We start from the raw sequence: 25461 nt of genomic DNA on the forward strand, positions 1-25461 counted from the left end.
TGTTGGGAGGTAGTCCAGGTAGCTCTTATGGAAATACTTCTGGATACTCACAGACTACCCGAACATCTTCCTGCTTGGGTCTTTCTTGTTATCATGGTCCTTCTAATTCTAATTACTTAACTGGGTTCTCTGTTTCCCCACTGTCTTGTCTTCTATCTTGACTGGCTTATGTTGCGTTTGTTGAGCCTTGTTGCTGTTCAGACAGTGCTCACTAATGCCCTGCTGACCAGCTCTTCGCCAATCTATGGTCGGTGAGTTTCACTACTCACATTAGGTGTTATTTCTGGTCTCAGCATTAGGAGCATCAGTCTGACTCGTTCTTTCACTGTACTTACTAACTCTAAGCAAAGGTGAGCTAGCCTGTTAAATCTTTTAACCGCTTCTTCTACTGGTAGGTCACCTTGTCTCAAGTCAACCCGGCTCATCGGTTGTTGCTCACTACTCTTAACTCGCTCCCCTACATACAAGCATCTCGGATAGGCGAAAGAGGCACACTTAATGGTATCAACCTTCTCGACTTACGGTCGGTCAAGAAGCTCCATTGTGCTCTCAAATGTCTTGAACCAAGCACAGGCATCCCGGGCTCGATCGTTCTGAGAAGCTTTCGGTTTCGACTTGACCCTGGATGAGATATGCTTCTTATCTTTTAGATGCTGTGGCGACTTCCAGGGCAGCTGACGGGACTTCAGTCACCACTGGGGTCTCCATATTAATGGTTGGGGAAGTGGGAGGAGCTGGCTTCTGATTAGTCATTAGATTGGCAATCACTTGCTGCTGCTCGCTACTTGTCTCTGAAGTTGAGTAACAACTTCAGAGAGAATAGGCCCAGGGGTTCTGGGCTCTTCGTTCTCCTGATCTTGGTTCTCAGTATAAACGGTAGGGAATGTCCTCTTCTTGACATCCAATTATGGAGAAGAAAAAGACTAAATAGCTTCTCTAACCCTTCTAATCATATATATATATGAATAAAGAAAAGGGAAACAAAATCTTCTATCTTACTTAAGCACTTAAAACAATTACTTTATACTGTAAATAGTAATAAAAGAAAGCAATAAAGAAAGAAATTAAATACTTTCTTACTTGAAGACGGCAAGAATGATGCTGATGTGTGTATGATGCTGGAGAATGGGAACTGCTCTGATACCAACTGTAATGACCACCCTTCTTACTACTAGTCTGTAAGGGTGACCGTTACTGACTTAACTACTAACTCCCTAACGTGGTTAACGCTACCTACTTGACTACTAACTTTTTTAAAACTATTGTCAGGCCTCGAGAGAGATTTCTGCTAGACAAAAATCCCGACAGCACCTCCCCTGTACCGGTGACAATAATCATAGATACATATATAACAATCATATTAAACAAACAACCACGCAGTTCTAATAAATATAAAACATAAAACATCTAAGAAGCTAAACCAAATCATCACTTGGTGGCAAAAACTCCAATAGTCTAAATACAAGTCTTTATAGATTTCTAAAACTTAGTCCCAAGGCTTCCATAGTCCACACATCACACCTCCATCAGCTCCTTGTCGCCTTCCTTTCATACTTTAGCTTTTCCTTTATCTTTACCTTTATCTGCAGTAGGAGGAAAGTAGTATCTATAAGCATAAAGCTTAGTAAGCGCTATCTAACTCACAAAATCTCGATATGAAAAGCATGTGTACGAAATAAATTCGAAACATGATAAAAACTACTCATGCTTACTAAAAACAACAAGTAAAGTATAACTAACTGAAATACTAAACATGTGAAGCTAGTCATGCTCATGAATAGCAGTAGAAAGTCTCAATGGCATGCTAATATAAAAGAACTAACTTGCTGAATTTAAAGAGATAAAAATGACTATCTTGCTGAAATAAAACTAAGACAGTTAACTTGCTGAAATTGAAACAAAAAGAACTATCTTGCTGATTTCTGAACTTAAATTAAGTTTATTTCTTTTGTTCCAAAAGCTTATATATATATATATATACTTCAAAATAGATAATAAACTTCTTCTTGGGCCCGGCATTGTACCACTTTGCGCGCATCCTTAATAAGAGTCGAGGTAGCTAATCCCGAAACTACTAAGGTACTTCTAGGCCTTGTGCCTAGGGGCATCTTGGAGCCCATCCCTTGGACCTTGTGTCCGGTACATGCCCTTTAAAAGTAAAATACTTTTTATCTTTAAATACTTCTTATAATAAAATGTCTTGGCATTTTAATAAGCACCTTGTGTGCCAAAATCCCTAAAGTCTTGACTTCGGAATCTTACTTAAGGCTTTAGCCTTTTTCTTTCTTTTCTTTATCTTTCTTTTACTTATCTTTTGGTAATTTAGTAGAGGATCATAACTAAAACCAAAAGTAGATCTGTTCATGCTAAATGAGATAGTAAAGAAACTTAAATCTAAACTGCATACTATCCTAAACAAATTCTGCATGCTTTGTTAACAAAATTCTAAAATACTATAAATACATGCTATCCATGTTCATTGCATATCTATAAAAACTAAAACTATATATTGAACACATGCTATTCAAGTTCATTGCATATATATACAGAAAACTAAGCAAAGCAATAAGAAAATCTGCTTGTCTAACCGCAATAAGAAAATATGCTTGTCTAATAGCAATGGAAGCTACTGGTGAAGTAAACAAAACATGTTTCAAAATCCTGCAAAACTGAAAGTCATGTTCTTCTTCTCTTGTTCATAATATAGGCAAATATTGATTGACTTTGCATGACCCCTTGGACTTATTCCGTATACAAATCACACACGTGATTGGAATTAATGACTTAAATGTTAAACAAGGAAGTATCCACCTCAGTAAACAAAACAAATTGATCATTGCTCATTAAGGTTGATACGGATCAAAGAAGATTCCAAGTTTTCAATATTAAAGCACTCTTCATAAACCAAAACTAGAATGCTGGCCTCAAACAAAATCAGATATTTAAATACTATCATAAAAATTACTATTTCAATCAATAAATACCATATTCCTTATAAACCTTTTAATTGAATCCAAACAGAGACATTATAACATCTTATAACCCTTTTAGCCATGGTTATCACCTTGAGGTTTGAGTTAATTTATACGCTCAGTTGCGAACTCTGTAGTTCAATCCTTAACTTGAGAATTGTACCAATGGTTCTCACAAGAAGGAATACATGATAGTACAAAATTGAGTAAACACTTAACCTTAAAATGCTATAGGATATTTCTTTTTTTTCTTTTTTTTTTCTTTTTTTTTCTTCCTAATGATCTTATCACCGTTGCCATCACGTTTCTAAACTCTCCATAGCCATCAATTTCATTATAAGCATCCTGATGGTATTCAACAGAATCTAGCCAGCATTACCAACATCAAGGGAGACATTTATTCCATTATTATCACAAAGCATGAAACTAAGTAGCATAGAATCCGATCAAAAACGCCAAGCACCCTCAAGCTGTCCAAAAGCTTTCGGGAACAAGGAAAAAGAACAAGGAATAAATCTCGGAGCTATCCTACTGCAGGTGAGGAAGCACTTACCAGGATTTGCTTGGACTTACAACCGAAGGAGAGGAAGAAGATCTAGGGCTCGGAGGCTTGAAATACTCGGCTTCTTCTTGTGCTCGCGCCTCTTCTTGACGAGAGGAGCTCGGTGGTGTGATGACCTCTCGAAGAAGAGTGCTCGCTGGCCACCACAATGCCCTAGCTTTGCTCGCTGCGGTTTTCCCCCGTGGAGAGATGCGCCGTCGCGTGAGAAGAGGAGAGGAATCGAGAGTTTTTAGGTCACGGGTGGAACTTAAGTCCTCTTCTTATAACTAGGGTTTTTATCATCTAACTACTGCTTAAGTATTATTCACTCTTTCCTTAATTAACACCGGCCGCTAGCCCAGTTGGTCAGCCGGCTTTTAACCGAATCGAAGGGTCTCGGCTTCAATCCCTCAGCCGCGCACTTTTTCTCAATTTATTCTCTAATCATTAACTATGCTATAAACTTAATTCTCACCATATAAGGTTAACAAAACCGTGTAGCTCAGCTGGTTGGGCCGGTTTTGCTTGGGTTCGTCCGACCCGAGGTCGTGGGTTCGAATCTCACCTTCAACGTTTGTTTTTTTAAAACTTCTTTCTTTTTGTAACCCTACTAAACGACCTCCAAAAATTACGTAAAAATACTCTAAAAATTCCTAAAAATCTCTAGAATATTTTAAAAGTATTTCCAAATATTTTTATGGACTTTTAGAACTTGAAATAGGGAAAATTGGGTCGTTACAATACTGTAAATAATAAAGAAAGCATAAAAGAAAATTAAATACTTTCTTACTTGAAGACGGCAAGGTTGGTGCTGATGTGTGATGCTAGAGAATGGAAACTGCTCTGATACCAACTGTAACGACAACCCTTCTTACTACTACTACTCTCTAAGGATGACCGTTACTTAACTACTAACTCTACTTAACCGGTATGATTAAAAATCCTCGAAGAAACCCTACCGAAAAATTTCGGCAGAGTCTCCCCTGTACCGGTGACCATAATCATTAATACATAACATAGTATACATAGCCACAGGCGGCTGGAACACATATCAAACACACAAAAGGAATAACAGCACCACGCAGTTTAATGAAATCAAATCATGCAAGTAATGAATAGCGGAAACATACAATTAACTAACAGCGGAAGACTAAATGACTCATATAATACATTCTTAATAAATGGCAATCTTAATAAATTCTTAAACTAAGTCCCAAGGCTTCCATAGTCCTGGCATCACACACCATCCGCGCCACCTTGTCGCCTTCCTTGCTAAATCTTTTCTTTTCCTTTATCTACAGTAAGAGGAAGTGTAGTCTATAAGCAAAATTTGCTTAGTAAGCGCTATCTAACTCACAAAATCACGAATGTGCATGTATACGAAAAGAACTAGAAACTATATGCTCTAAAAAGAGATAAAGCATAAACATAACTGCTCATGTCAAACTAATAGCAAAGAAAAGCTAATGAATCTACTCATGTAATTCTAATAGTTAATCATGCTGCTCATCTAATAGGTAAACATGAAAACTACTCATCTACTAGATAAACATGGTAGAATAAGGAACTAAACTTACTGATTTTTAGAACCATATGAAACTTATTTCATTTGTTCTAACTTAATCTTTAATACTTTATGTTTATGTAAAACTCGTTTTACTTGTTCAAAAACTTATACTTATAATACTTCAAAATAATAATCAACTTCTTCTTGGGCTCAGGCGTAGTACCATCTTATGCGCGTTCCCTAATAGGTTGGGGTAGCGAGCCACCAATCCTAAAAGAGCAGACCTCGGTCTACCAGGGCCAAGACCTCGGAATTAGACACCTGGATTTGTTTAACGACAACCTCGGAAGTTGGGTACTAGCCTCTTCTTAAAAGTAAAATACTTATAATCTTAATTACTTCTTCTTTAAATGCCTTGGCATTTTAATAGGCACCTTGTGTGCCAAAAATCCCTAAAGTCTTGACTTTGGGATCTACTTAAGGCCTCAGCTTTTTCTTTCTTTTCTTTATCTTTCTTATACTTTTCTTTATCTTTCTTATATTTTTCTTTATCTTTCTTATACTTTTCTTAAACCCAAAATACTGTTAGGGTATCTTTCGTATGCATCTATGAATGAAACTAACTATGTAACACATAATCATGCATAGAATACAAAAGAAATCTGCACATACAATACTTATCAAAAATCTGCACTAATGCTTAACATAAATCTGCATACTAACTTAATAAAAATCTGCATAATAGTTTAACAGAAATCTACATACTAGCTTAACAAAATCTGCGCTTGCTTAACAGAAATTCTGCAAAGAAACTTAACAAAAGAAACATATTCTGGCTAGTACAGATTTTCATCGTCTCTCAAACTTCCTTTCCATAATATGACTAATACACAGCTTATCTGGAATTCACTCAATAAAGATATTATAACTCGTAATCCATTTAAAATTCCAGAATCAGCCAAGCACAGATGTTATCCATATACACTCCTTAGCACAATACAATGGTATTACACCTGCACTAAATTCTGCACTACAAGGATATCTCCCAAACCTAAAGATTTTAATACATATAAACTGTACTCAATCATTTCTTAACCTCCTTAATAACATGCTTCAAAAGAGAACTGCTAACTTAAACACTCCCTAAATTGAATGCTCATGATGTTAATACAAGTAAAACCGTATAGCACAGGAAATAAAACTTGCTGCTCATGATATTTATAGGCTGTTCAAAACTGAATGGCATAAAAGAACTAGATCCGAAACCCATAAATAAGGTTGTTCATAATCAATGAGGTGGCAAAGAACTAAAATCTGCAGTGCTAAATGCAAGGCTGCTCAAGCTTACCGAATCATTAACAAAGGAAGTCTAAACAACAAGTATCTAAAGCTAACACTGCATGCTTTAAACTAGAACAGATCTAAAACCATTCAAATCCCTTCTCCTCTTCTTTATCAACCCACGGCAGCAACCCAAAAGCAAGAATCCAACACAACCTTAAAACTAAATTATGCAACATTAATTGCAACCCAAGAAGAAGGTACAGATATATTCAACACATTAACAAACTGGACTACGTGCTCAAATAATTAATCCTCTTCTCATTTTCCTGATGAAATCCACGGCAACCAAAAGAATCTAGCAAATTTGCTACTGAAACCTAAAAATCTTAATTGTTCTCTATGCTCTTTGTGTAAAACAACAAAACCCAAAATCCAGCTACAAAGTTTGGAGGTAAAACGCTAGCATACTTGAACTTTACCATTCATGTTCCTCCTTAAACCTCTCGGCAGCAAACTCAACCCACAAACTTCATCGAAAATTCGAAAACAAAAGGAAAAAAAATTCGGAGCTATCCTACTGCAGGTGAGTAGCGACTTACCTTGCGTTCTTGAATCTCACAGCCGACCAAGAAGCTTTTAGGGTTTCGGGTGAGCTCTCAACGATTCCTTTGTGTCCACATGTTCTCTTCGACGGGAGGGCTTGAATTCGAGAAGAGCTTGTGGAGAAATCCCTTTGGCCGACCGCTGGAGAGACCCTTGCTTCCCTCTTTTCGTTTTCGCCCAAGCAGCCTTTGCTGACGCCGACGCCGACGCCGTTCGTGAGGGAGAGGAGAGAAAATTAGGGCACGACAATCACGCCCTAAGTTCTCCTTTTAATACTCCATTATTCCATTAACCAACTACTACTTATATAAAATCCACTCCTTCCTTAATCAGCAAAGCCCGCTGGCCCAGTTGGTTGGCTGCGTTCTGCTTAGGGCGCAGCTCGCGGGTTCGAATCCCAGCTGCAACCATTTTATTTCCTATTATTCTATGTTTCCTAACTACTGCTTAAATAGAATTTTTCTCCTTCTTTAATAACAAACAATCGCTAGCACACTTGGTTAACCCGACTTTAACCAAATCTCAGGTCGTCGCTTCAATTCCTCAGCCGCGCACTTTTGTTTCCAATTTATTTTACTGTTCCAATTACAACTTAAATAAATCCGCTTCCCTTCTTAATAACAAAACAACCGCAGACCAATTGGTTGGGCTGAGTTCGTTAAGACTCGGGCCAAGTCCGATGTCTTGGGTTCAAAACCCGGCTTAAACATATATATTTATTATTATTATTTTTTTAAACTTCTTCCTCTTGGTAAAAATACCAAACAAACTCCAAAAATAGCATAAAAATACTCTAAAAATTTCTTAAAGTCTCTAGAATTTTTATACAGCATTTCTAAATATTTTTGAATTATTTTTGGGACTCAAAATGAGGAAATTTGGATCGTTACAAGATTTTTCACTAAGACCTTGATTTTCCTTTTTCTTAGGCAAATACCTAGAATCCTTAGAGTTGTTGCCTAAATTATTTTCTACCCTACTAATCTTGGGTTGAGTGGTTTTAGCATTATAGGCTACATAATTTTCTTTAATGCTATCATGCTTCCTATTTTTATGGTAAATAGCATTAAAATAAAATAAATTAGAGCTAGCATGCTTTTTGCCATTATTTAAAAGGGTAGACTCAATAAATGATACCTTGGGTTTTATCTTGGAAGCTCCCCCTTGACTTGTGCTTCCTCCCTTGACTTTGACCGTTTTCTTCCCCTTTGGACATTGACTCCGATAATATCTTTTTTGTTAACACAAGAAATACACAATATGTTTCTTGCTCTTCTTTGTTGTGGGGGTGGTCTCCTTTGGTTTCTCCTTGCCCTTTGGTGCCACTTAGGCCTTTTTCTTGGTCAATTTGGGACACTTGCTTTTGTAGTGCCCATGTTCCCTACACTCAAAACATATAATATGATTTTTATTTTTAATTGAACTAGTTATACCTTCATGTGTAGGGATAACACTTGATCCTCCATTTAATGTCTCTTGATTTTTGGAGAATGCATCGTCTTCTTCTCCACTTGACCCGGATGTAAAAGCTTCTCCTTCTTCTTGATCTGGTGTCAATGAAGATCTCTCACCCTCGATCCTAGAGGTGGAGGCTTCTTCATCTTCATCTTGTACATGGAACAAGGAATATGCTCCTTCCTTGCTCTTTTGGTTGCATTCCCTTGAAGATGAGGCTTCTTGGACTTTTTTGAAAGTTGAGCATCTCTCAACTTCGGAGTCTTCTTGCTCTTGTTCTTGATCCACTAAGTCACCCTCTTTGGATCCTTCTTGATTTTGTACAGTGGAGGGGATCTCATGAATCTTTGTCAATTTGCTCCAAAGCTCTTTGGCATCCTTGAATTCTCCAATTTGAGCCAAAATATTGTTTGGCAATAAATTGACCAATAGCTTGGTCACTTTGTCATTTGCCTTGCTCCTTTGAATTTGCTCTTGGCTCCACTTACTCCTCTTTAGGATCTTGCCTTTTGAATTTCTTGGAGCTTCGAAGCATTCCATTAGAGCAAACCATTGATCTATCTCCATCATAAGAAAATTTTTTATTCTTGATTTCCAAGAATCGAAGCTTGTTATTGTGAATGGTGGAGGCACCCTTGTGTCGAATCCGAGTCCATCTCGGAATTCCATCTTGAAGTTGAGCCTTTTGATGAAGTCTTCGACTTTAGAATTTTCTTCAATTTCTTTGCCCTCTAGCTTTGTTGCCCCTTCCGACGATGATTCTAGTGAAGAGCGACCTTGCTCTGATACCACTTGTTAGGGTCGAAATATGCTAGAAGTGTTGGAGTGTATACTGAAAGCCTAAGCTTTTGTAAACATTTGTCTTGAATAAAGAATCACATTTGGTCAAATTATCTACATTTATTTGTAGTTGTTCAATTAATTTATATTGTAGATAACATAGCATGTGGTGTCATATGCAGAAGATAATGTTATCAGTACCTTATAAATTATAAACAGTAGCTCACGACCAAAATGGAAAGGAACAAACCATTAGAAGGTCGTAGTGTAATTAGGTATCAGTTTATCTTGACTGTATAATTACACTAGTACACTTAGAGTGTATTGAGTAGGACCATTTGAGGTCGTTTCTTTTATACTGATTTTATAAAGAAACAAAGACCTCGGTTATTATGGAAGTGTGTGCTCTTAATCCTAATATAATAACAAGCACATATATTTGATATTTATTTCTTTAATTTATCAATGGGTGAGATTTAGTTCGACGAATCAATAAGCCCGATAAGTTGGGAAATGGTATCACTTATAGTGTGTGTTGTTGATTATAGAAGAAAACTGTGTCCTAGAGATACTAGGTTGATAATATCCCCAAGAGGAGCTCATAAGGATTGTCATGTTAAACTCTGCAGGTGGACTTAGTCCGACATGATGATAAGGTTGAGTGGTACTACTCTTGGACTAAGATATTAATTAAATGAGTTGTCAGTAACTCACTTAATTAGTGGACATTCGATATCTTAAACACAGGGAGACTAACACACTCATAATAAGAAGGAGCCCAAAAATGTAATTTGGGATTGGTGCGGTAGTTCAATAATAGTTCTCTAGTGGAATGAATTATTATTGATAAAATTAAGTTGTGTGTTCGGGGCGAACATGGGATGCTTAATTTTATCGGGAGACCAAAACCAATTCCTCCTCTCGGTCCCTATCGTAGCCTCTTATTTATAGAGTACTATACCCACCTATACCCACCTTCTATACCCACCAATAGGGGGTCGGCCAAGCTAGCTTGGGAACCAAGCTAGGGCCGGCCTAGGTATAAGATTGGGTGGCCGGCCCTAGCTTGAACCCAAGCTAGTGGGGGCCGGCCAAATTAAATTAAAAAGGAAATTTAATTTTAATTTTTATTATGTGGAAGATATAATTTATTAAAGAGAATTAAAATTAAAATATCTCTCTTGTAAAAGATCTACAAAAGATTAAAGAAAGAGATTAGATCTCTTTCCTTATTTGTAGATTGGTGAGATATTTTATTTTCTCTTTAAAAATTATTCACATGTTGTAAAATTAAAATTATAGAAATTTCCTTTTTATCAACCATGAAGAGATTTTGAAGAGAAATTTTATTTTTTTAAAATTTCTGGAAACAAATTAGGAAGTTTTAATTGTTGATTGAAACTTGTCCAATTTGTTCTCCAATGATGTGGCCGGCCAATGTAGTTTTAATTGGGAAATTTTATTTTATTTTTCTCAATTAAATCATGTCAAGGAAATTGAGGAAATTTTATTGCAATTAAATTTCCTAATTTGCCTAGGCCAAGGAATATAAAAGAAGGGGTGAGGGTGCCTTCATGAGACACAACATCTATTATTTCTCTCCCTCTTTTGTTCCTTGGTGTGGCCGGCCATCCTCTCCCTCTCTTCCTCTTGTGGTGGATGAACCTCTCTCTCCCCCTTGGAGCTCTTGTGGTGGCCGGATACTACTTGGAGAAGAAGAAGAAGAAGGAGAGAAAGCTAGCATCTCTTGGAGCTTGGTTAGTATTTTGGTTTTTCTCCTTGGTGAAGTTTTTCCTTTGTGGCCGAACCTTGCTTGGAGGAGAAGAAGGTGGTTGGTGGTTTCTCATCTTGGTAGATCGTTGCCCACACAACGTCCGAGGTTGGAAGAGGAATACGGTAGAAGATCAAGAGGTTTTTCTACAAGGTATAACTAGTAATTTTTATTTCCGCATCATGCTAGTTATTTATGGAAATAATACCAAATACAAGAGGCTTACGTTCTAGAATTTCGAATATATTTTTTCGATGCTGTGTTCTTTTGTTTTTTCTTTTCCTTGTGATTTGATTGTTCTCTTTGGTTAACCTAAAGTTATTTTAGGAAATTAAATATTAGCTTTCTATAAAAGGTTTTGTCTAGTCGGTGGTGGTTGCTCCCATATCCAAGAAGGCCATGTGCCTCGCCACGTCAGTACTGGGAACCAATTATGGAAATTAATATTTAATGGAATTAATAACTTAAGGAGACTTGGGTCGAACGTGTAAAGTTCCGCAGGAGATCCAAGTCAAAACCTAAAAGAACAAATAGATTAAGTTTTGGATCAAACGTGTTAAGTTCCGCAGGCGATCAAAAATTTAATTTAAAAGAACACATGGTAGCTAGGAAAAGGTTCAGACCTTTGTATAAAATTTTTGTACAGTGGAACCTATAGGTTTTCCGAGTAGCAACCAACAATTGGTATCAGAGCTAGGGTTTTGCCTCTGTGTATTTGGTATTTAGTTTAATTATGCACATGTCATACATAATTTAGGCAGGTTAATAGTAGGATGTGCTAACTTTGTGGATGCAGGATCCAACTATTATGGCTTTTAGTTATTATGTGTGTGATTGGACCCTTGGACATGTCAAGGGCATTTATCTGTGTGTGCATGATTGTATTAAAATACAGCAGGAGTTGTATTTAGTTTTATTAGGATTTTATTTTTGATATAGATACATGTACATTCCTTTTATGGAATATAGGATCAAAATGTAAAATTCTATTTATGTCGCGGATCGAATCTTGCAAAGCGTGGAACCTTCTAAGGACCAGAGGCGCAGCGGAACTAGGAGCAAGATGGATGCGTCAGCTAGATCCGGTGGCCAAATATGGCAGCAGCTAGGGATGACAACACACAGAGGACAATTAGTGATAAAAGTCATAATAGTTGAAAATCAAATTTTCTATTTATTGCTTTTATATTATGCTGTGTGTGCATGTTAGTTTACAAGTTTTAGTAGGCTAGCATAGTTAAAATTCCTCATTTATAAATAACTAAGTGGGAGAGGGATTTTTAAATAAATCCCATGGTCTCCATTACTGGTTTGTAAGTGATGCAAACAAGCTTGCGCGTTGGCTCTGAGTGCCTTCCTCCATAACGGATGAGCTTGTTTGTGGATCACTAGAACAGACTTCCATTTTTGGATGACTATAGGAAGTTAATTAAGAGCGTGTGATCTTCCCCAACGGAAGGGGCATAATCTTATTAATGAATTTAGTGTCAAGTAATGGTATACACTTAGACACATCTAATAGTATCCTCCCCATCGGAGTCACTGCTATTATTTGTGTGACCAAAAGACACCAACTATTAATTTTATTTGTCAAAAAGTTAGGTTGACAAGATAATAAAATTAATGGGATAAAACCCTCCTTTTACAAATGTTGAATTTGTATACGTCCACACTAACGTGGCATACAAAATTCACGGTGTTTTGAGGTGTTGGTTAATTTAAAATAGTATTGTTTGAGGAATCAATATTATTCTAAATTTAGAGTTCGACCAAAAGTTATTTGTGATTCTTAGGATGTCTTTCAAACCGTCCATCATACTTCAACAGAATAGACTTCTGGACCAAACTACATAGATTGGAAAAGAAACACGGACATTGTTCTTCTTTGAAAGCTATAAATTTATCGTGAGCAATGCCCGATGCATCTTGGTGAATCTACCCAAGAGGAGATTGAATATCATAGGAAATGGGTAAAAGAGATGAGATGGCGCGATGTTACATTTGGCTTCAATGTCAAATGTATTGCAACATCGACATCAAGATTTACCAACGATATGATATTATGAACAATCTCAAGGAACTCTTTGGTCATCGGGATAGGGCTTCTAGGCAAGAAGCCATGAGAAAGATAATGACCACCATGCAAGAGGGTACTCTGTGAAGGATCATATCCTAAAGATGATGGCTTATCCGAACGAGATACGGATCCTTGGAGGAGAAATTGATGGGAAACCCGGATCGATATGATCCTCCAAACGCTACCTAGAAGTTTTGAGCAGTTCCTTTGAACTATAATATGAATAAGAGGGTTTATTCATTAGCGGAACTACTGACAGAACTTCAAGCAGCAGAAGGATTATTTCGTCACAATGCTCAAATTCACTATGCTGAAAATGGTTCTACTTCTAAACCGAAAGGAAAGAAGAAGAAGAAACAAGCTGGTTCAGCAAAGAAAGTGAATAAATCTCAGAGTACGGGATTTAAAGCTGGAATAAAGAAGCCGAAGGGCAAGTGCTTCATCTGTAAGCAGGCAAGACATTGGAAGGCGGACTGTCCTCGTAGGAACCAAAACAAAGGTATATCTCATACTCTAGTTGTTGAAACATGTTTAGCGGTGTTATCTACCAGCACCTGGTGTGTAGATACGGGAGCCACTGATCATGTCTGCAATTCCTTGCAGGGGTTCCAGGAAACCCGACGACTATCTGAAGGAGAAATTACCGTCTACATGGACAATGCTACTAAGGTGGCAGCTGTTGTAGTAGGAGACGTCTACTTATCTTTTAGTAGAAATAGAAATTTGATTTTAAGAAATTGTCTTTATGTACCCAGTTTTAGAAAGAATTTAATTTCAGTTTCTAAACTGTTTTTAGATGGATATTCAGTTTCTTTCAGTAACGATGTAGTTATTAAAAGAAATAAAGTGATTATCTGTTCTGGTGCATTAGTTGGCAATTTGTATACTTTAAATCCAATTTCTTCCACAAAGCAAAACATGGAAATTTATAACTCATCTTCTAACTCTAATAAGAGAAAAGAACCTTCGGAAATGAACCAAGCATATCTTTGGCATCTAAGGCTTGGTCATATTAACTTAAGTAGGATTCAGAGGCTTATAGCCGATGGACTTTTGAGTTCATTTGAGTTGGAAAAATTTCCAACTTGTGAATCTTGCTTGGAAGGTAAAATGACCAAGAGGTCGTTCAAGGCCAAGGGGTATAGAGCCAAAGAAGTGTTAGAATTGGTTCACTCTGATTTGTGTGGTCCTATGTCTGTCCAGGCAAGAGGAGGTTTTGAATATTTTGTCTCTTTCATAGACGATTATTCAAGATATGGATACATTTACCTAATGCGCCGCAAGTCCGAGTGCTTTGATAAGTTCAAAGAATACAAGGCTGATGTGGAGAAACGACTAGGTAAAAGTATCAAGACACTACGGTCAGATCGTGGTGGCGAATACCTCTTAGGAGAGTTTAGGAATTACTTATCAGAGGCCGGGATTCAATTGTCTGCACCTGGAACACCCCAACAGAATGGTAGTAGCAGAACGAAGGAATAGGACTCTTATGGAGATGGTTAGATCAATGATGAGTTATTCAGAATTACCAAATTCGTTTTGGGGATATGCTCTGGAAACAGCAGTATACGTTCTGAACTTAGTACCTTCTAAATCAGTTTCTTCTACTCCCATAGAATTGTGGAATGGGCGAAAGCCCAGTCTAAGACATATTCAGATTTGGGGTAGTCCAGCACATGTGCTGAAACCAGATGCTGATAAGTTAGAATCCCGTACAGAAGTTCGCGTGTTTGTAGGATATCCCAAAGGAATGAAAGGTGGTTTATTTTATAGTCCTAAAGACCAGAAGGTCATTGTTAGCACCAATGCCCAGTTTTTAGAAGAAGACTATATAATGGATCACAAGCCCAGTAGCAAAGTTGTTTTAGAAGAACTTAGAGAGGACATGTCTACTTCAGTACCAACAGTACAAGATGAAGTACCACAAGAGACTGCAACACGTGTCACACATGATACACAACCACAGACAGTGCCTCGTCGTAGTGGGAGGGTTGTAAGGCAACCTGAAAGATTCATGTTTTTGGGAGAGTCTTCGGATTTGATCCCGGGTAAACATGAACCTGATCCCCGGACATATGACGAAGCACTCCAAGATATAGATGCAGCATCTTGGCAAAAGGCGATGAATTCTGAAATAGAGTCTATGTACTCTAATAAGGTCTGGGAGCTTGTAGAACCACCTGATGGTGTAAAAGCCGTTGGATGCAAGTGGATCTACAAAAGGAAAAGAGGGACAGACGGGAAGGTAGAAACCTTCAAAGCTAGGCTTGTTGCGAAAGGGTACACTCAGAAAGAGGGAATCGATTATGAGGAAACCTTTTCACCGGTAGCCATGCTTAAGTCTATCCGGATACTCTTATCCATTGCTGCTCATATGAATTATGAGATTTGGCAAATGGATGTCAAGACAGCTTTCCTTAATGGAAGTCTTGAAGAGAACATTCATATGAAGCAACCAGAAGGGTTCATTGAAAAATGCAAAGAGCATCTAGTGTGCAAGCTCAATCGGTCCATTTATGGACTGAAGCAAGCTTCTAGGTCTTGGAACATCCGGTTTAATGAAGTAATCCAGTCGTATGGATTTATTCAGTGTCCGGATGAGTCTTGTGTATACAATAAGTGTAACGGAAACGTGGTGGTATTTCTTGTACTATACGTAGATGATATTTTGTTAATTGGCAACAATGTCAAGGTATTATCAGACGTAAGGGTATGGTTGTCCAAACAATTTGATATGAAGGACTTAGGAGAGTGTGCACACATTCTTGGGATCAAAGTGATAAGGGATCGCAAGAAAAGAATGTTGTGTCTGTCCCAACCTTCATATATAGATACAATCCTTGCTCGTTTTAGTATGCAGGATTCCAAGAAAGGTTTCTTACCTTTTAGGCATGGAATAACTCTATCTAAAGAGATGTCTCCGAAGACATCAAAGGAGATAGAAGACATGAAAGCAGTTCCTTATGCTTCGGCTGTAGGAAGCCTTATGTATGCAATGCTATGTACGAGACCTGATATTTGTTTTGTCGTGGGCATGGTCAGCAGATATCAGAGTAACCCTGGACAAGGACATTGGACTGCAGTAAAGTACCAGAAGGACTAGAGATTATATGCTAATTTACCAAGCAGACGATTTGCTCCCTGTGGGTTACACGGATTCAGATTTCCAATCAGATAGGGACAATAGTAAGTCTACATCAGGCTATGTGTTTACTTTAGGAGGTGGAGCCATTTCATGGAGGAGTGTTAAGCAGAAATGCGTATCGGACTCAACCATGGAAGCTGAGTATGTAGCAGCCTCTGAGGCAGCTAAAGAAGCAGTATGGCTCAGGAACTTTCTAATGGACTTAGATGTGATTCCTAGTTTGCCCAAAATCATCACAATTTATTGTGATAATAGCGGTGCAGTTGCAAACTCGAAGGAACCACGAGCTCATAAAGCAAGTAAACATATAGAGCGCAAGTACCACCTGATACGAGATATCGTGAAGCGAGGAGAAGTTGTCATCGCCAAGATTGCATCAGCGGATAACCTGGCAGATCCTTTCACTAAGGCCCTTCCGGCGAAAGCTTTTGATCGGCATGTGGAGGGAATGGGAATCAGATGTATGGTAGAAGATATGGCAGCTTAGTCATTAGTATAAGTGGGAGATTGTTGGAGTGTATACTGAAAGCCTAAGCTTTTGTAAACATTTGTCTTGAATAAAGAATCACATTTGGTCAAATTATCTACATTTGTTTGTAGTTGTTCAATTAATTTATATTGTAGATAACATAGCATGTGGTGTCATATGCAGAAGATAATGTTATCAGTACCTTATAAATTATAAACAGTAGCTCACGACCAAAATGGAAAGGAACAAACCATTAGAAGGTCGTAGTGTAATTAGGTATCAGTTTATCTTGACAGTATAATTACACTAGTACACTTAGAGTGTATTGAGTAGGACCATTTGAGGTCGTTTCTTTTATACTGATTTTATAAAGAAACAAAGACCTCGGTTATTATGGAAGTGTGTGCTCTTAATCCTAATATAATAACAAGCACATATATTTGATATTTATTTCTTTAATTTATCAATGGGTGAGATTTAGTTCGATGAATCAATAAGCCCGATAAGTTGGAAAATGGTATCACTTATAGTGTGTGTTGTTGATTATAGAAGGAAACTGTGTCCTAGAGATACTAGGTTGATAATGTCCCCAAGAGGAGCTCATAAGGATTGTCATGTTAAACTCTGCAGGTGGACTTAGTCCGACATGATGATAAGGTTGAGTGGTACTACTCTTGGACTAAGATATTAATTAAATGAGTTGTCAGTAACTCACTTAATTAGTGGGCATTCGATATCTTAAACACAGGGAGACTAACACACTCATAATAAGAAGGAGCCCAAAAATGTAATTTGGAATTTGTGCGGTAGTTCAATAATAGTTCTCTAGTGGAATGAATTATTATTGATAAAATTAAGTTGTGTGTTCAGGGCGAACATGGGATGCTTAATTTTATCGGGAGACCAAAATCAATTCCTCCTCTCGGTCCCTATCATAACCTCTTATTTATAGAGTTCTATATCCACCTATACCCACCTTCTATACCCACCCAATAGGGGCCGGCCAAGCTAGCTTGGGAACAAGCTAGGGCCGACCTAGGTATAAGATTGGGTGGCCGACCCTAGCTTGAACCCAAGCTAGTGGGGGCCGGGCAAATTGAATTAAAAAATAATTTTAATTTTAATTTTTATTATGTGGAAGATATAATTTATTAAAGAGAATTAAAATTAAAATATCTCTCTTGTAAAAGATCTACAAAAGATTAAAGAAAGAGATTAGATCTCTTTCCTTATTTGTAGATTGGTGAGATATTTTATTTTCTCTTTAAAAATTATTCACATGTTGTAAAATTAAAATTATAGAAATTTCCTTTTTATCAACCATGAAGAGATTTTGAAAAGAAATTTTATTTTTTTAAAATTTCCGGAAACAAATTAGGAAGTTTTAATTGTTGATTGAAACTTGTCCAATTTGTTCTCCAATGATGTGGCCGGCCAATGTAGTTTTAATTGGGAAATTTTATTTTATTTTTCTCAATTAAATCATGTCAAGGAAATTGAGGAAATTTTATTGCAATTAAATTTCCTAATTTGCCTAGGCCAAGGAATATAAAAGAAGGGGTGAGGGTGCCTTCATGAGACACAACATCTATTATTTCTCTCCCTCTTTTGTTCCTTGGTGTGGCCGGCCATCCTCTCCCTCTTGTGGTGGCCGAACCTCTCTCTCCCCCTTAGAGCTCTTGTGGTGGCCGGATACTACTTGGAGAAGAAGAAGAAGAAGGAGAGAAAGCTAGCATCTCTTGGAGCTTGGTTAGTATTTTGGTTTTTCTCCTTGGTAAAGTTTTTTCCTTTGTGGCCGAACCTTGCTTGGAGGAGAAGAAGGTGGTTGGTGGTTTCTCATCTTGGTAGATCGTTGCCCACACAACGTCCGAGGTTAGAAGAGGAATACGGTAGAAGATCAAGAGGTTTTTCTACAAGGTATAACTAGTAATTTTTATTTCCGCATCATGCTAGTTATTTATGGAAATAATACCAAATACAAGAGGCTTACGTTCTAGAATTTCGAATATGTTTTTTTGATGCTGTGTTCTTTTGTTTTTTCTTTTCCTTGTGATTTGATTGTTCTCTTTGGTTAACCTAAAGTTATTTTAGTAAATTAAATATTAGCTTTCTATAAAAGGTTTTGTCTAGTCGGTGGTGGTTGCTCCCATATCCAAGAAGGCCATGTGCCTCGCCACGTCAGTACTGGGAACCAATTATGGAAATTAATATTTAATGGAATTAATAACTTAAGGAGACTTGGGTCGAACGTGTAAAGTTCCGCAGGAGATCCAAGTCAAAACCTAAAAGAACAAATAGATTAAGTTTTGGATCAAACGTGTTAAGTTCCGCAGGCGATCAAAAATTTAATTTAAAAGAACACATGGTAGCTAGGAAAAGGTTCAGACCTTTGTACAAAATTTTTGTACAGTGGAACCTATAGGTTTTCCGAGTAGCAACCAACAAGAAGGGGGGGGGGGGAATAGCTCGTCGTGTGCTCGTCGTCTTGCTTCTTGGTGATATAGGCAACAGAAAATACCAGAAACAAAAATACAACGCTAACACGAAAGATTTACTTGGTATCCACCTCAAGAAGAGGTGACTAATTCAAGGATCCACACACAACACATACTCTCCACTATGAAAACACTCCTTTACGATAACTACCGAAGGCGGAGAAGCCTATACAAGACTCACACACAAAGATTGTAAGATCTTGAAAAAATATAATTAATAGGGTTATTTGGAAAATGGCCTTATAGAATTTTTCCGAAATTTTTAGAAATTTTCTGGGAATTTTTCAGAGCTCGTACGGAGGGTTTTGAGGGGATCGATCGGCGGGCACGGATAAAGCCTGTTTGGGATACCCGTTTAAGTGAGGAAAAGTTTTAAATATAAATACTTTTCTTTTTCTTATTCTTTTCCCTAAACCAATCGCTGATCCCATCCCTCTCCTCACCTGAGCTCCTTCCCTTTCTTCCTCTGTTCTCTCTCTCGCGGGCAGGCGGCGTCGAAGAGATTAGGGTTTCCAGCTCCGGCGATCGGCGATCTTCCTCTACTGGCATCAGCGGCCGTTGAGCTCAGATTCGGGCGGTGTTATTCCTCTCCAGATCGCAGACACGAAGTTGCGTCTCCTCTAGCCGACTGCCGAACCTTTTCTTCCTTGAGTGATGCCATTGGGTCGAGCCTTTGCCATCCGATCGTCGACGGGAAGAGACCATTAGGGCCTTGAGGGTAAGCGACCGATCAATCCTCTTTTCTTTTCTCTGATTCCTGCCCTAGTTCGAGTCTTCTTTTCCGATTCTTGCTCGCTTCCTCGCTGATTGTGGGTGATCTCAGGTTAGGTCATGGATTCCTTCATTCTTGTTGTTGATTAGGGTTAGAGGAATCCTTGGTACACAGAATCGAATCGGGCGACACCTTCTGGAGACAATTGGTTGAGGTGAGGTTAGGGTATTTTTTTGATCTATGGTTTCCATGGTGTGATCTACTCTGTTCTAAGGTTGATTTAGGATATTGAGATGATTGTGTGACCGATTCTTCCTTTCCCTTGCTCACCAGAGGTATCGGGTTGGTGGACAGCAGCTACATTAGGGCTGTGAGGTTATGTTCTGTTCTTGCTGTGGTGTTTCCTTGTCGGCAGCACTCAAACCAGCATCAACAGTAGCTTGATTGAGGTATGTGTAGGAGTAATTGATACATGAGCAGGTTGTTGATGGATTATACTAGTTGTTGATTGTGTGTAGGTTTTTGATCTTGTTGTAGAATGGTTAATTTAGGTTTATGTGTTGAATTAGGGATAATTGGATTACATGATTACTAGATGGTTAGTGATTATGATTAGAATTAATTGTTTAGATTAATCTAATGAAATGGTTAGGGTTAAGGTTATTAATCCTAATCAACCGTTAGATTTCTAATCTAATTGGTGATTAGAGATTTTATAATTAACCCTAATTGACCGTTAGATTTAATTAGGTAGGTTGTGATTGTGTTGATTAGGGTTTTGCCCTAATATAGTTTTAGGGATTTTATTTAGCTATTCATTTGGATTTAGCTAAATAAAATATATATTGTTTGATTGACACAGGACTCTGATTCGAGACAGGCGTCTCGACCTTGGATTGCTTGATCGTACCTTCTATTTGAGGCGGGTACCCTCTGACTTATCTTTTGATAATGTCTTATGATATGTGTAGCTTATATATACTTACTAGTGGTAGATAGTAGATTATTCTCTCTCTTGGTTTTAGCTAGTTGATACCTATCACATGCTTCATCTGCTAGTTGCTTTACTTCAGGATTGGATATTTTATCTCTTGCCATGTGTATATAGGTTCATAGAGATGCATATCTATAGTGCTCTACTCTACTGGATTAGTTGCTTTACATGTGTGATACATGCTCTTGGATTCATGATACTTACATCATTGTTATATGTGATGTCTTTGGATTTATGCTGTTTATATCATGGTTATATATATGCGTTTACCTTTTGGGCACACACATATATGGAGGAGGCTGTGTTCAGGTATGACATACTGTAGCATCATGCACCATCCTGCATGATTGCATGTTGGGCGATTGACAACTCCATTATTGTTGAGCTCGTCGGCCGGCTACATAGGCCTGCACACAACGTGTTTCACTACATGGGTAGTGGCACAACACAGTAGGGTGTGTATGGCAGTAGCTCTGTAGTGCTCCGCTGGTCCGCTCATGGGTAGTGTGACTGCAGCGTGGTAGCAGACAGGGATCCCTCCCCGTCATTGAGTTGAGAGCGTTACGCTCCCTCACTATGTTTGAGGTAGGAGGATAGGTGTACTCCGACAGCATCCTGTCCATTCGGTCACTCATCAGGGGTAGTGACGACAGAGTGCACGGTGTCACAGCCCTACCTACTCGATCTCGCCATCGCGTGTGAGACGGCTGACTAGCGTCAGGGGTGACCATGTCATATTGCATCATATGCACATATTGCATTTATTGTGATTGTTGCATATTGGATGGTGCACTTGGGTGACTGCATATTATTGACATGCATACAGGATACATGCTTATTTGCTCTGACTATCTTTGTTTGTGTATGTCCATAGTCATTTGCCCAAGCCTCGCAGGTGAGTACAGTTTATTACAGTTATGCATTTTCTTATTATTCTTGCTATAGATTGTGCTTTATGCCTATTGTTGGTTATTACAGTTTATTTCAGCTCTGCATATCTGTTGAACTGTTAGGAGACTATACCATAGGTTGTATGGTTAGAGCACTGTACTATTGATCCTATGGTTTAGGAGATTGTACCTTAGGTTATTACTGGTGGATATATATTGCTGTACATGTCTATTGGTTTACCTGCTGAGTTCTTTGAACTCACCCCGTTGTTACTATTTTTCAGGTTGAGGCCGTCAGGAGAGATTCCAGTCGCTAGCCCCATTATCGCGAGGATTTTCTTTGTCGGATTATGTTTTATTTTTGCATCTTATATCCTTGTGATGTGGGTTTGTATTGTGGACTTTATATCGAACACTTGGGTTTACTACTTTTGGTTTTCTGCTGCGGATGTATTTTCATTACTTCGTGGATTTTGTTTTTTCTTCGTTGTAGTGGAGTAGGATGTTTACATATATCTTCGAGATTCTATATTGTCTTTGTTGGAGTGTATACTGAAAGCCTAAGCTTTTGTAAACATTTATGTTAAATAAAGAATCACATTTGGTTAATTTATCTACATTTAGTTGTAGTTGTTCAATTAATTTATACTGTAGATAACATAGTATGTGGTGTCACATGCAGAAGATGATGTTATCAGTACCTTATAAATTATAAACAGTAGCTCACACCAAAATGGAAAGGAAAAACCATTAGAAGGTCGTAGTGTAATTAGGTATCAGTTTATCTTGACTGTATAATTACACTAGTACACTTAGAGTGTATTGAGTAGGACCATTTGAGGTCGTTTCTTTTATACTGATTTTATAAAGAAACAAAGACCTCAGTTATTATGGAAGTGTATGCTCTTAATCCTGATATAATAACAAGCACATATATTTGATATTTATTTCTTTAATTTATCAATGGGTGAGATTTAGTTCGATGAATCAATAAGCCCGATAAGTTGGGAAATGGTATCACTTATAGTGTGTGTTGTTGATTATAGAAGGAAACTGTGTTCTAGAGATACTAGGTTGATAATGTCCCCAAGAGGAGCTCATAAGGATTGTCATGTTAAACCCTGCAGGTGGACTTAGTCCGACATGACGATAAGGTTGAGTGGTACTACTCTTGGACTAAGATATTAATTAAATGAGTTGTCAGTAACTCACTTAATTAGTGGGTATTCGATATCTTAAACACAGGGAGACTAACACACTCATAATAAGAAGGAGCCCAAAAATGTAATTTGTGATTGGTGCGGTAGTTCAATAATAGTTCTCTAGTAGAATGAATTATTATTGATAAAATTAAGTTGTGTGTTCGGGGCGAACATGGGATGCTTAATTTTATCGGGAGACCAAAACCAATTCCTCCTCTCTGTCCCTATCGTAGCCTCTTATTTATAGAGTACTATACCCACCTATACCCACCTTCTATACCCACCAATAGGGGGTCGGCCAAGCTAGCTTGGGAACCAAGCTAGGGCCGGCCTAGGTATAAGATTGGGTGGCCGGCCCTAGCTTGAACCCAAGCTAGTGGGGGCCGGCCAAATTAAATTAAAAAGGAAATTTAATTTTAATTTTTATTATGTGGAAGATATAATTTATTAAAGAGAATTAAAATTAAAATATCTCTCTTGTAAAAGATCTACAAAAGATTAAAGAAAGAGATTAGATCTCTTTCCTTATTTGTAGATTGGTGAGATATTTTATTTTCTCTTTAAAAATTATTCACATGTTGTAAAATTAAAATTATAGAAATTTCCTTTTTATCAACCATGAAGAGATTTTGAAGAGAAATTTTATTTTTTAAAAATTTCCGGAAACAAATTAGGAAGTTTTAATTGTTGATTGAAACTTGTCCAATTTGATTTCATTAATGTGGCCGGCCATAAGATTTCAATTGGGGAAATTTTATTTTATTTTTCTCAATTAAATCATGTCAAGAAAATTGAGGAAATTTTATTGTAATTAAATTTCCTAATTTGCCTAGGCCAAGGAATATAAAAGAAGGGGTGATGGTGCCTTCATTGAACAACCTCTATTATTTCTCTCCCTCTTTTATTCCTTGGAGTGGCCGGCCATCCTCTTCCTCTCTCCCTCTTTGTGGTGGCCGAAACTCTCAAAGGCTTGGAGCTCTTGTGGCGGCCGGATACTACTTGGAGAAGAAGAAGAAGAAGAAGAAGAGAAAGCTAGCATCTCTTGGAGCTTGGTTGGTGTTTTGTTCTTCATCCTTGGTAAAGCTTCTTTGTCGCCGAACCTAGCTAGGAGGAGAAGAAGGTGGTTGGTGGTTTCTCATCTCGGAAGATCGTTGCCCACACAACGTCCGAGGTTAGAAGAGGAATACGGTAGAAGATCAAGAGGTCTTTCTAGAAGGTATAACTAGTAGTTTTTCCTTTTCTGCATCATGCTAGTTATTTATGGAAATAATACCAAATACAAGAGGCTTACGATTCTAGTATTTCGAATATGTTTTTCGAAGTTGTGTTCTTTTGTTTTATTTTTCCTTGTGATTTGATTGTTCTTTTCGGTTAACCTAAAGTTATTTTAGAAAATTAAATATTAGATTTCTATAAAAGGTTTTGTCTAGTCGGTGGTGGTTGCTCCCATATCCAAGAAGGCCATGTGCCTCGCCACGTCAGTACTGGGAACCAATTATGGAAATTAATATTTAATGGAATTAATAACTTAAGGCTATTTGGGTCGAACGTGTTAAGTTCCGCAGGAGACCCAAGTCAAAACCTAAAAGAACGAATAGATTAAGTTTTGGATCAAACGTGTTAAGTTCCGCAGGCGATCCAAAATTTAATTTAAAAGAACACATGGTAGCTAGGAAAAGGTTCAGATCTTTGTACAAAATTTTTGTACAGTGGAACCTCTAGGTTTTCCGAGTAGCAACCAACAGTCTTTCCTTATTAAACTACGTGGATTGATTATATGTGAACTGTGTGAAATGTTGTTATAAACTGCGTGGTTTGTTTCTTATTTGTATTGTATTGTTCTGGCCGTGTGTGGCCGAGGTATAGATATATGTATTCTGGATTCATATTGTCACCCGTACAGGGGAGATGCTGCCGAAATTTCTTCGGACAGGGACTACCTGGGGCGTGACAATATTTTTGGTATCAGAGCCGATTTACGATACCTGCTTCTGTGTTATGGATTTGTGATTTTATCTGATACCAATTCTTTTGGTATCATAGCAGGTTACGATACTTGCTAGGTATCTGGATTTTCGGGATTTTATCTGATACCAATTTATTTGGTATCAGAGCGGATTTCTGATACTTGTATCTCGTGTTCTGGAGTTTATGAGTTTATCTGGATATTTTCGGATTGTACGGATTTCCGTCGATTTTATCGTTTCGAAATTCTGAGGTATTTTGACGAGGTTTATTGGTTATATTTGGGGGCTAAGCAGCGACAGGACATCTCCAAACGGCAAATAGGTAAATGAGGTAATTTTTCAGTTCTTATACCTATAGTGATATCTGGGTAACATTTTGTTACATATATGGTACATACACGTGTTCCGATACTTGGACGTGGTCATCTACGTAAGAGGCGATAGATTCTCCGAAGACAGAGTCTCCAGAGCGATCTGCTAGGGTCAAGCTTGTTCGTCAGGGACAGACTCGTCAGGATATTATAGGCACGTCGGATTATGAGACCCTGACGGTTTCGACATCAGAGGGACATACCTCGATTGTACCACTAGTGGTAT

This window comes from Zingiber officinale, chromosome 1A (assembly GCF_018446385.1).
Source record: "Zingiber officinale cultivar Zhangliang chromosome 1A, Zo_v1.1, whole genome shotgun sequence".
Lineage (NCBI taxonomy): Eukaryota > Viridiplantae > Streptophyta > Magnoliopsida > Zingiberales > Zingiberaceae > Zingiber > Zingiber officinale.